Below are 13,376 nucleotides of genomic sequence, written 5' to 3'. Positions count from 1 at the left end.
CTATACCATCCATCTCTCTACACTACAAGGGGGTGAGATTAAAAAAAGGATGTATTTTATCACAGTTAAAAATCTGGGCAATGTATTTTTTAATCTCATTGGTTTTCTTTTGAAATCTATGCAATGACCTTTCAATTGTGTGAAAAATTCAATTTCTTAATAACCATCTTTCATCAATTACTGTGTACTTAACTCCTTCAAAGGCATTTTCACAATTGTAGACAGCAGCATTTTCGACATTTCTGCAATGTCCTTATTCAACCATAATTTCCACCTTCTCATTTCTGTCACCTTATTAATTATATATTGTTTTTTTTCTGAATGAGTGGGGTTTTCTTTTTAAACTATATTCCTCTGTAAAATCCATTATTAAAAATGTTAAAAAGCCACATTATTTTACAGTTTTACCTCTTATAAATTGTAAACAGCTAGTGCAAATGAGAAAGTAGAACTCAGAATATATTCATATACCTGTGAGTTTAGATACATTTTATATGCCTATGATTTTCATATATTTTGGCAGTTTTAGGAGAAATATTAAAATGTGTGCAGATTTATTTTACAAATTGTAATATTTTCAAATTTGGTATTCTGAGTCTCTAACTTCAATAGCACTCATACATATCCTTCTGTGCCAACAACTTTCCCTCCTTCCAACCTCTTCCGCATCTTCTTGTTCATTCTTCTACCTTCCCTTTTACATCTTCTCTATTTTTTTCTTCATCAGCATTTCCGTGGAATAATATCTGCCAAAATGGTGGCACTTTTGATGACATTCTCTTGCCCGATCTTGTAATCAGGTGAGAGGATGTCATTGGAAGCAAGTGACATCCTCTCCCCTCATTTAAGCATTGGCCATAACCTGGCACCCTAAGGTGAACTTCCGCCAATATCGTGGCACTTTTGGTGCTGTCTTCCCATTCAATTGTAGGATTGGGCCAGAGGACATCACTAGAAGAGACGGAATTTTGGTGGAAGTGTGCACCAGGTTATGTCCAATTCTCCAATTGTGAGAGAGGATGTCACCAAAAGCTTTTGCCAAAATGGTGGCGCTCACCGAAAGCGTCACCATTTTAACATAAGTTCGCTCCAGACTATCTCTGAAGAGAGGCAGACGAAGCTAGAAGAGGGAAACATAGAACGTGACGGCAGAAGAGAACCATTCGGCCAATCCAGTCTGCCCAATCTCTGAATACTTTCGTTAGTCCTTGGCCTTATCTTATACCTAGCTTAGCCTTATGCCTATCCCATGCTTGCTTAACTGCCTTCACCGTATTAACATCTACCACTTCTGCTGAAAAGCTATTCCATGCATCCACTACCCTTTCAGTAAAGTAATATTTCCTGTAGCTTAAGTCTATTTCCTCTTGTATTGGTAGTATTTCTCCTTTTAAATAATATCTCTTCCTTTATCATGTTGACTCTCTTTAAGTATTTAAATGTTTCTATTATATCCCCCCGTCACGTCTTTCTTCCAGGCTATATATGTTAAGATCCTTTAACCGTTCCTGTTAAATTTTATCCTGCAATCCATGAACCATTTTCATAGCCCTTCTCTGATCTTTTGCCAACATATCTATATCCTCCTGGAGATACGGTCTCCAGTTCTGTACACAATACTCCAAGCGAGGTCTCACTAGTACCCCCCTAACAAAAAAAATATTGGCATGAATATTTATTTCACAAATTTTAAACTGTGTCAACTGGAAAAAACTAGGAATCTGAAAAATAAGTTATTAACTTATAAATTAATTAAATAAGTTTAAATAAATAACATTTACTAAACAGATTTGGTCATTTATACACTGAGCCAGACATTGACGGTAGCGCATAATAACCCCTATCAGTATACGCTAAGCCAGACATTGATGTGGTAGACCTCTGCCCCCAAAACAGCCTTCATGTGCTGCAGCTGACCATAAAACAGCCTGCCTGTGCCACTGCTGCCCCAGAAACATCCTACCAGTGCCACCTCTGCCCCTGAAGCAGTCTGCCTGTTCCACCTCTGCCCCTGAAGCAGCCTGCCTGTGCCACCTCTGCCCCTGAAGCAGCCTGCCTGTGCCACCTCTGCCTCTGAAGCAGTCTGCCCGTGCCACCTCTGCCTCTGAAGCAGTCTGCCGGTGCCACCTCTGCCCCTGAAACAGCCTGCCTGTGCCACCTCTGCCCCTTTAGCAACCTGCCTGTGCCACCTCTACCCCCCAAACAGCCTGCCTATCCAATTTCTGACCCTAAACACTCACTCACTCATTTCATTCACTCATTCATGCACCCATTCATTCACTCTCCCACACCCTCTTACCTCTCTTGCAGATTTCACTGGTCCTGGGGCCGGCCAGGCATCACTGGGGATGCACAGACATCTATGGAGCCCGATGGACGCCTAACATGGGCACGCAGCTTAACGCCGTGTCGTCCGTACACAGTGTGAGAAAACTCTTTTCCCGCCCAGGGGGAGCAGAAACCTTGGGGGAAAAGAGTTCAATCGCACAGTGTATGGATGCCACGGTGGTAATCTGGTAGGCGGCCATTGCAGCACCCCCTGATAAGTGACACACAGGGTGGATTGCCTCCCCTGCCCCCCCCCCTTTAGGTATGCTACTGCTTTTCCACATTAAAAGCCAGTTGCCAGAGCTCTGACCATTTTTCCAGTTTACATTAAATCATTTGCTATTTGGCTTATCCCTCCAGGAACATACCTGTTAAAATGATTCTGTTATCAGCAAAAAGACATACCATCAAGACCTTCTGCAATATCACTAATAAAAATAATAAAGAGAATGGGTCCAGGTGCAGATCCCTGAGGGACCCTACTGGTAACAAGACCTTGCTCTGAATATACTCCATTGACTACAACCCTCTGTTGTCTGTCACACAGCCACTGCCTAACCCATTCAACAATATTGGCATAAAAACCCAGAGATTACAATTTATTTATAAGTCTTCTATGTGGAACAGTGTCAAAAGCCTTCCTGAAATCTAGATACGTAATGTCTACTGCACCACCTTGATCAATTACTTTAGTCACCTAATCAAGAAAATCAGTAAAATTAGTTTGTCATGATCTTCCTGAGGTAAATCCATGTTGTTTTTGATCTTGAAACCCATGTGACTTCAGATGTCGAACAATCCTATCCTTTAACATAGTTTTCATTAAGTTCCCAATACCGATGCAAGACTTACTGGACTCCTCCCTACTGCCTTTTTTGTGAGTGGACACAACATTCACTAATTTCCAATCCTCTGGGACGACTCCCGTTACCAATGATTCATGAAATAAACCTGTTAATGGTTTTGCTAGTACACTTTTAATAACTTGGGGTGTATCCCACCAGGCCCCATCAACTTATTTGTCTTTACCTTAGACAACTGAAGTAGAACCTCCGCCTCGATAAACGCACATGTATCATGTGCCTTTTCCAAACTGAGGTCCCTTTCCTTCATTAAAAACTGAACAGAAATATTCATTGAGACCTTTACCCTCTTCTACATACCTTCCTTCTATTGTTTTTAATCTCCTTGTTTTACTTTCCTTTTCTCATTTATATGTATATCTAAAAAATCTTTTATCTCCCTTTTATGCTGACAGGTCAATTCTCTCTTGTGTGATTTGGCAGCTCTTATAAATACTTTTTCCTCTTTTTGCCTAATCTTATACCGTATTGGCCCGAATATAGGCCGCACTTTTTTCCCCCACTTCTTTTTCCCCCACAAGTCTTTAAAGTGGGGGTGCGGCCCATATTCGGGGTCTAGCGGGCAGGCAGCAGGGTTAGGGGACCTGCATCCTACTCTCGGATACGCTCAGACAGCCTCCCCTGCCAGCACTTCCCACTGGGGAAGTGCCGGCCCGGCAGATTGTCTAAGCGCAATGCGCAGACGTTCACCGGCAGCGGCGATGAGCGTGAACGACCTCCGCTGCCGGCACGTCTGCTCGATGTGCTTTAACAATCTTTTAAAGCACATCTTGCAGACATGCCGGCAGCGGAGGTTGTTTATGCTCGCATCGCAGCTGCCGGTGAACGTCTGCGCGAATAATCTTCCTTGCCAGTGCGTCCCACGGCGGAAGTCTGCACCGGTAAGTCTGGTGGGGGGGGGACATCTTGGGGACAGAGTGGCAGCATATCTTGGGGGGGGGTGTAGAGTGGCAGCATATCTCGGGGGGGTAGAGTGGCAGCATATCTCGGGGGGGTACATCTTCGGGACAGAGTGGCAGCATATCTCAGGGGGGCAGAAACGTTTTTCTTTAAAAAAGCACCTAACTTTTAGGGTGCGGTCTATATTCGGGTGCGGCCTATATCCAAGCCAATACGGTATATTTGTCCATCTTCCTCACTTTTTTGTATTTTTAAAGGCTAACTTCTTGTTTTTTTTGCTTACTGACCAGCCTAATACAAATTTCTGTTACCTTCAACAACTTTTAAATAATTCCATCTAGACTCAATTTAAATTGCCCCAGTCTGATAGTGACTCCTTTACACATAATTCTCATTTTAGAAAAGTCAGCTTTTACTTAAAGAAGGCACCTTAATATTGGATTTTAAACCTGAAAAGAACATCTGTAAACTTTCATTTCCACTACAGAAAATAAAATATTACTTTAAGATGGCAATTTCAAAGCTTTAGCATTTCAATAAACAGTATTGTTATATAGATGGTATAATCATTTAGCTGTAACGCCACCTGGATAACCTGTGAAAGTAACATGTTTTATGGTTTGAAAGGGAGCTTTGAGTGTAGTGGGATATTGTCCTTTGTGAGTGCCGGTCACACAGAGGGTTTTCCATTATTGTGGTAATTTAAGGCATCAAGACATTTGTTTCCTTTTTTAAATACCCTTAAAACACCATATTTCCATTTCCCTTTGAAGTCTGTGTTCTCATTCTATGTTTTACTATTTTGTTTTATAATAAAAGATTAGATGAGGCTACAAACCTTGACTTATAGAAGATGACCCTATACCATGGAACACAAAAAAGGGTGGGATTAAAAATGAAAGTAATCTTTTTTCATGTTCATGAGAGCAAAGTTTTGAGACCATTAATATATGTATATATTTTAAGTTATAACCACAGAAGACAAAAAACAAAACAAATCTATTTCTGATTCACAGCTTTAACATAAACTCCCCCAACATGGAAGGTTTTGCATTCCAGAACTCACAATTTTAATCAGAATTTTGGAGAACATCTGTATACATTTTGTTAAGTATTAGCACGTAAAATAATTCTAATGGTTAGTTTCATTGTTTGTTTTACCATTAACCAATTTGGGAAAACTGAGGCATTCCTTTTATTCCTTTTAACAAATAGACCTAAAATAATTCTAACAATATTTTTCACTATTTTACCAAAACAAAGTATGCTGAAAATTAAGATTGTTTAGATCTAGGGTTCCATCAACTCAATATACATTTGAAAAACTTTCATGGCTATAAAAAATAATATTTGTCTCAATATATTGACATATAGAACTTATCAGTGGCTTATCTGTCTTAACACCTGTATATCCTATTAAACAAATGTAATTGAGACTTTAATTTTGTTGATCTTCTCCTAGGTTTTATTAGTGGGATTTCTTCCTTTTGTGAGTGCCAATCATACAAGTTGTTTAAAAAAACACTGAGGAATTCACAGTTAAATGTGTATGGGGATTTGCATGGAGATCACAGTGTGTACGGTGCAGGGGGATCGCAGAAAGGAGAATGAGAAACCGTGTTTCTCACTCTTCTCACAAGCTGAAACACAAATCAAAAAAAGGAAATAATTTCTCCAGAATTCTCCAGCTTTGACAGTGATTGCTGGACAAACAGCTGCATGAACAGGGCCCAAATACCACTCATACGATAGTCTGGATTTCCTGCTTTACATAAATATATACTTTTGTGGGTATTTTTGGTTTATGTGTTTAAAATTAGAGTTGCAATCCCATTATACCTAATGTATTCTACGGCTTTGTAAAGAATAATGTACACCTTATAGTATGTTTCCTATAAGTGCTGGGAAAGTACGGCAATTCTATATAAATGAGATATTTCTGAAATCAGGACACCGAAAATTCTGATTATTTAGATCAAGCGTTCCACCAACTCAACCTACATTTTAAAAATGTCCATGGCTATATAATCTAATATTTGCCTCAATGTAGAAACTTTAATAGTGTTGTTCTTCTTGTGTGATTTTTTTCAGTAGGATTCCTTCTTTTGTGAGTGGCAATCATACAAGTTGCTTTGAATAATAATGGTATGTCTGGTATGTTACATACATGTTTTTAGGATAGCATTGTGAAATTTACATTTCAGTATTCAATTTTGAGCTATTAAGAATCATTATTAATATTACTAAAAGTAATGTTTTAGATTTAACCATCCTGGTAGCATACCTGGACCTTTATATGTTGTTCCTGCAAAAGCAAACACAAAACAAGAGTAAATAATAAACATTCGTCCATGTTAATATGCTTAAAATAATAAGAATTCAAATTTTGAAAATTGTGTATTTGACTCACAATGTTTACAAACAAAATAAAGACACAGTATGATGCCCTGTTTGTAACACAATTTTTTATCGTTTTACTTAAAGAAGGCATAATATTTTATGTTAAGCCTGAAAAATATTTCTGTAAACTTTAATTTCCATTACAGCAAATAATGTATTCAGGGGAGGGCTGGCAGCCTAAGGCCTGGGAGACAAGTCTAGTCAAGTGGCCCATTGCGCCACTGAATAAGCCCACCAGCCATGCCCATCTTTTCCTGATTTTCTAATGCATATTGAAGTAATGTGATGGGATTGGGAGTACATCAATGCACTAAAAAAATGTCATCATACACGGGACACCTGAAGCCATAATTTAGTGCCACTAATCCTTTTAAAAGATATGCAGATTAAAATAGAGTAAATAACAGAAAACCTTTACTTTTTCTCTCACTGATTTCTGGGCCTACAAATTTTTGTCCTCTGAAGAGACTACAAATTCAGGAGGGAGTTTTATCTCTCGATAAGTAAAAATTACATAGTTCAATTTATTCCTACAGTAAGTAAAGTGTCCGGAAACAGATGCCCAAATGCACACACCAGGACAGGCTCTGCCACACCGACACCCAAACACAAACACCAGGACAGGCTCTGCCACACTGACACCCAGACACACATCCCAGGATAGGCTCTGCCACACCAACACCCAGACACACACACACCAGGACAGGCTCTGCCACACCGACACCCAGACACATGCCAATATAGGCTCTGTCACACTGACATCCTCTTCAGGACGGGTTAGCATAAAAAAGCATAAAAGCATAAAACACAAAAGCATAAAAAATGCTTTCCACACTGGTTTGTTGTTTGTGTGTTTCCCCCCTTGTGTATTTATCCCCCAGCCAGCCCCCCCTTTAGTTTTTATGTATCCCCCCCACACCCTTGTGTATTGCCCCATGTGTAGTTGTGCCCCCAGCCAGCCACCTTTGTGCATTTATGCCCCCACACCCTTGTGCATTTATCCCCCCACACACATCTAAAGAAAGCCATTCTTGTTCTGAAAAAAACCAATATATAACTTGTGTGGGTTGCGTAAACGGGATAGAAGAAAATTACAGCTAAACACAAGCACCGAAGACATGTTAAAACAGCCATTGTCATCAAGGGTACAAGCAATAAAATTTGCCATTTTCATGAAGGGATTAAAGAAGGAACCATAATATTTTATTTTAAGCCTGAAAAATATTTCTGTAAACTTTAATTTCCATTTCAGCAAATAAAATATTACTTTAAGATTACTTTGTAATTTCAAAGATTTAGCATTTCACTAAACAATATTTTAATATAGATAGATAATATTTTAGCTGTCACACCCCCTGGATATCCTTTGAAAACAAAATGTTTTATGGTTTGAAAGGGGGCTTTTGAGTGTAGTTGGATATTGTCCTCAGTGAGTGCCAGTCATTAACAGGGTTTTCCGTAATTGTGGTTATTTAAGACATTTGTGTATTGTCATTCTATGGTTTATTATTTTTTTTATAATTATACATTAAGTAAGGCTACAAACCTGGTCTTCTAGAAGATGTCCCTATAATATATAACACAAAAGTGACGTAATTAATAAATGAAGCCATATTTTTTCATGTTCATGAGAGCAAAGTTTTGAGAACATAAACATTTCTATATTATTTTGGAAATTGTATAGAGTTTCTTATATATATATATATATATATATATATATATATATATATATATATTAGATAGTTGCATAAAGCAAAATACATCTTTATTAGACCTCCAATCTATTAATGCATTTTGATAAAGTGTATTTTGTTCTCCGTTAGGCAAAACCATTACAGAGGTCTAAAACAAATTTTAAGGCAAGACAGGAGGCTTCCTATTTTGCATCTCTTCCTTTACTCTCACCAAAAGCAGCAAAGAAAGAGTTAACGTAAAAAGTGAAACAACCAATAGAACAACACGCAGGTGGTATATAAACCCCTAAACCTTCCCCTCTTCCTCTTTCTTTTCTGCTCACCGTAGCTACAGGTCAGATCATTTGCTCTATTATTGATGCTTTTGATATCTGATTTATTTCCTTAATTCTTATTTTATTCCACTTTATATATTTTTATTGTATTTTCTTTCGGTTTGTTATTTGGTTTGCTATTTGTGCTATTTTCTGTGTTTGATTTATATATAACACATATTTGGTTTTATTTATTGGATTTATTTATTGTTTTTCCCTCCTGGGTTCCGTTCTCAGGGGGGTGTCCGTTACCCCATCGCTGGGGCTTTTTTCCCACTCCCCTCCCCTCCAGGGTCCTGCTCCCGGTATCTCTTCTCTACCCTCGTTCCCGCTGACGGTCTGGTTTATCTAACCAACCTCTTTTTCGGCCAGGTTTTCTTCTGTTCACGGTGGTTTTCGTTCCTTCTCTGGTGGTGGCCATCTTTCTTTTGGACGTTGCACGCCGTTTCCCCACCTTTCCTTCTTGCGGTGGTCATCTTTCTTTTGGGCGACGAGGTCTCGCATCGCTTAGCCTGAGATGAGGGTCCTTCACAAGATCCACTCTCTTTAGTGGATGAATGGCAGGCAGATTCCTCTAACGGATCTGAAGCCTCAGTTAATCTGGTATCATCCAGAGATTTTGACTCAAGCTTCTTTCTTGAGTGTTTGGTGGATGAGCCCCACCTGGCCGAGCCCCAACAAGCTGGGTTCGTCACTGGCAGCGCATATGGCCTCCACTTCTACATACCTCCCATCCTTGACCCCACAGGTTCCTCATTATTTGTCCCCACTACTATGCGCCACCTTAGGGCTACCGAATGGGTCCCTCCTGAGCATATTGCTCTTTACCTAAAAAAATGGCTGCACAAACCTCTGCCAAAAGAGGTGGGCAACAAGATGCGGGCCAAATGGCCACTCCCCTGCATACCAGATAAGGTAGCAGTCACACCTGATTTTGAGCCTAATGTGGTCTCACTTCTGTCTCTCAATAAAAGAGACCCTCTTCGCGTCCAGGACGAATCGGCAGATGGAGGAATTCTTCAGTTGGCTTCCGGATCTGGAGGCTCGGGGAACAGATGCCTTCACCCAGGTTTGGCCCATGTCAGGCGCTTATGCCTTCCCTCCTTTTGCCCTCATTTCCAGGGTTGTCCATCACCTATGTCGGGCCGGGGGATCTCTTATTCTGGTGACCCCCCTCTGGCACTCACAGCCGTGGTTTTCAGCCCTGCTGGAGTTGTCCTTTCAGGACCCCTTAGCTCTCCCACCAATGCCATCCCTCCTGACAGGTCCAGAGGGTCAAACCCACCCGCTCATCATGGAGGTCCGTTTGTGGTTGGTTGTTTGGACAATTTTGGGGGATCCCGATAGTTCCCGGGTCTATCGGAGGAGGCTCAGTCACTTCTCCAAGAGTCTTGGGCTCCAGGCACCAGAAAGTCGTACCGGGCTGCTTGGTGACGCTGGGCTGCTTGGTATGTGGGACAACAGGTGGATCCCCATTCTGCCACTTTAGATTCCGTCCTAAATTTTTTGGCCGATTTATTTTCGGCCGGTAACTCTTACCGGGCAGTAAACATTTTTCGTTCAGTGATTTTCTTCGGTCACGTAGGTTTCGAAGGGGAATCGGTCGGTATGGCTCCTCCGGTATGCCATCTATTGCGGGGTATTTGCTTGTCCAGGCCTCCGGCCCCTCGCTACGAGTCTCTATGGGATGTAGCGGTAGTCTTGGATTTCATTCAGGCCTGGCCCGATAACAAATCTCCTTCCCTTCGGCAGTTATCGGCTAAACTTACCTTGCTTCTGTGCCTTCTGTCCTTTCACAGGATATTGGATGCTCAGACGTTTGACGTGACTGCCATCTCCTTTTCTTCCAGAGGGGGTTCTATTTAGGATCCATAGGGGACAAAATCTTTGTCCTCCTCTGTGTCGTACCCGTATTTCAACGAAGACCCTAAATAGTGTTGCTAGGTGCGTCCGTACCTACCTCTGTTTCTCAACTCCTTATTTCTTATGTTAAACCGTTTAAGGCGATTTCGGCTCCTACTTTGGCCAGATTGGTCCGGTGGCTCCTGTCTTTGGCCAGTGTGGCGGCGTCTTTTGGCGGAGTTCTGGGGGATATTCTTCAGGCGGCAGATTGGACTCGTGTCTCCTCTTTTCGCTCCTTTTGCTTCCGTCCCGTTTCTTCTGCAGCTGTGGCACTTATATCGGGCGTTAAAACTGAAAAATAGGAAGCCTCCTGTCTTGCCTTAAAATTGGAAATTATTCTAGCCTTGGTGCCCGAATGATTATAATTTTAATAAAGACAGGAGGCAAGTATTTTCCCTCCCTAGAGATGCATGGTTCCTGGGGTGAGTACATGAGTCTCTGTTTGGTTTGTGGTTCTCTCCACTTTATAATGTTTTTCTGTGGTCTTGCAGTTTTACTGCAGTTATTTTTGTACGGAAGTACAAATGCAATAAAGCTACAGTACATTGAATTACAACTGTAGGTTTGCAATATAAAAAAAAAAAGTGCGGTAAATGTGCAGTAATACTGCAGTACAGTGAAGTACAAATGCAGTAAAACTGCAGTAAATGTGCAGTAATACTGCAGTAAAAGTGCAGTATTGCAGTTTTTTCATGTCCAAAAAACTGCAGTATTACTTCAGAAAAACTGCAGTAATTTTTCATAAGGGGAGGTGGCACAACCAGGCTGTTTTAGGGGCAGCGGTGGCCAGGCAGGCTGTTTTATGGGCAGCAGTGGCACAGGCAGGCTGTTTTAGAGGCAGATGTGGCATGGGCAGGGTGTTTTAGGGACAGCTGCGTCACGGGCAGGCTGTTTTAGGGACAGCTGCGGCATGGGCAGGCTGTTTTAGGGGCAGATGCAGCACGGGGAGGCTGTTTTAGGGGCAGCTGCGGCATGGGGAGGCTGTTTTTGGAGCAGCTGTGGCACCGGGAGGCTGCTTCAGTGGGAGCGGCTATAAAATTTAATATCTGTCTCAATATATTGATATATCAAAGTTACAATGCTTACCTGACACAACACCTGTATATCCTATAAAAACAAAAATATTTTTGAATGTAATAGAGACTTTAATAGTGTTGATCATCTCATAGGTTTTATTGTGGGATTCCTTCATACAAAGTGGTATATATCATTATCTATATTTATAGCATGTAACATATGTATTTAAAAAAAACATTGAAAAATTCACAGTTAAATGTTTAATTTTGATCTATGAAGAATCATTATTTTTCCATAACCGCTGTTTTAGATTTAACCATCATGGTAACATACCTGGACTGGCATTTGGTGTTTCTGCAAAAGGAAACACAAGCAAGAGTAAATAATAATCAGTCATCCACTGTAACCACTTAACAATATTTTTTTTTTAAATCTGGTATGCTGGGAATTGTGCCCCAATAGCACCCAGAAATAGAAAAACTGCTAAACAAAAGTAAATATTTTTTGAAAGTTGACAGCCCAAAGTATTTTACTAGGGGCATTTTAATACTTTTTATTTAACTATTTTAGCGCCAGACTGTCCTAAACATCGCAGTAAAATTTCATTTCTAACAAACCCATTGTATCCAAATACAGTATTTCAGTACATTTCTTTCCCTGGGTAACTGGAATTACTGAAACAACTTGTGATTTGTATTCAGAAAAAACCAGCAGAATACAGAAATACACATATTTCTGGGTAGGGGCTGTCTTTTAGGAACTGTGGGTTAAAATTGGAATATGCGCAGTACAGTTTTCAAACGTGGAATTTTGACAGATCAGTTTGTTGGGTCCAGGTCTCATCTAAGACACATTAAAGGTCCCATATTTCATTTTAACCCCCTAAAACTATATATTTCCAAAAACTAGGCAGTTTAGGGAATCTAGTTAGGGTAAGTTGACCAGATCTTTAAAATGAAATCTGAGGCCTTTTTTTAAAAAAACTGTTTGATAAGCATATTTTCTTCAAACTATATATGCAGTTTATTTGGTATATGTTTATGAAGTGGTTGTATGATATAATATTCCTTATTTCTCACATTTTGTCCATGAGATAAAAAAAATACTTACACAATTTAGTGCCACTAATCCTTTTCAATAACATATGCAGATTGAAATAGAGTAAATAACACAAAACCTTTACTTTTCCTCTCACTGATTTCTGGGCCTAGAAAGTTTTGTCCTCTGAAGTAACTACAAATTCAAGAGGGTGTTTTATCTCTAGATAAGTAAAAATTAAATAATTCAATTTATTCCTACAGTAAGTAAAGTGCCAGGAAACAGATGACAAAATACACACACCAGGACAGGCTCTGGCACACCAACACCCAAACACATACCAGGACAGGCTCTGCCACATCGACACCCAAACACACGCCAGGACAGGCTCTGCCACACACACACACCAGGACAGGCTCTGGCACACCGGCACCCAAACACACATACCAGGACAGGTTCTGCCACACCGACATCAAAACACACTTTCCAGGACTGGCCAGTCTACCAGTGTATCGCCCCGAACCAGCACTATGTGTATTTATGCCCCCAGCCTGCCCCTTACTTTAGTGATTTATGTAATTCACAAGTGGGTGCTGGCTGGGGGTATCACATAAATCAATACTAAAGGGGGGCTGGGTGGTGGGATAAATATACAAAGGGGCTAGCTGGGGGCAATACACAAGGGTTTACATATTGCTGACTATCCCAGATAAAATACTGCCCTGCAGTATGGGGGATGTATGTCTGACTAGTTGGTTCCCTTCCATGGGTCCATACATCCTCCATACTGCAGGGCAGCATTTTATCTGGGATGGTCAGCAATATGTAAAACTCATGTGTCCTGGAAAACATGGCCGATGTGGTCACCCTTGTGTATTGCCCCCAGCTAGACCATACAACTTTTTAATATATCATTGAGA

The sequence above is a fragment of the Spea bombifrons genome, chromosome 4 (assembly GCF_027358695.1).
Source record: "Spea bombifrons isolate aSpeBom1 chromosome 4, aSpeBom1.2.pri, whole genome shotgun sequence".
Classification (NCBI taxonomy): Eukaryota; Metazoa; Chordata; class Amphibia; order Anura; family Pelobatidae; genus Spea; species Spea bombifrons.
This window is presented reverse-complemented; position numbering follows the sequence as displayed.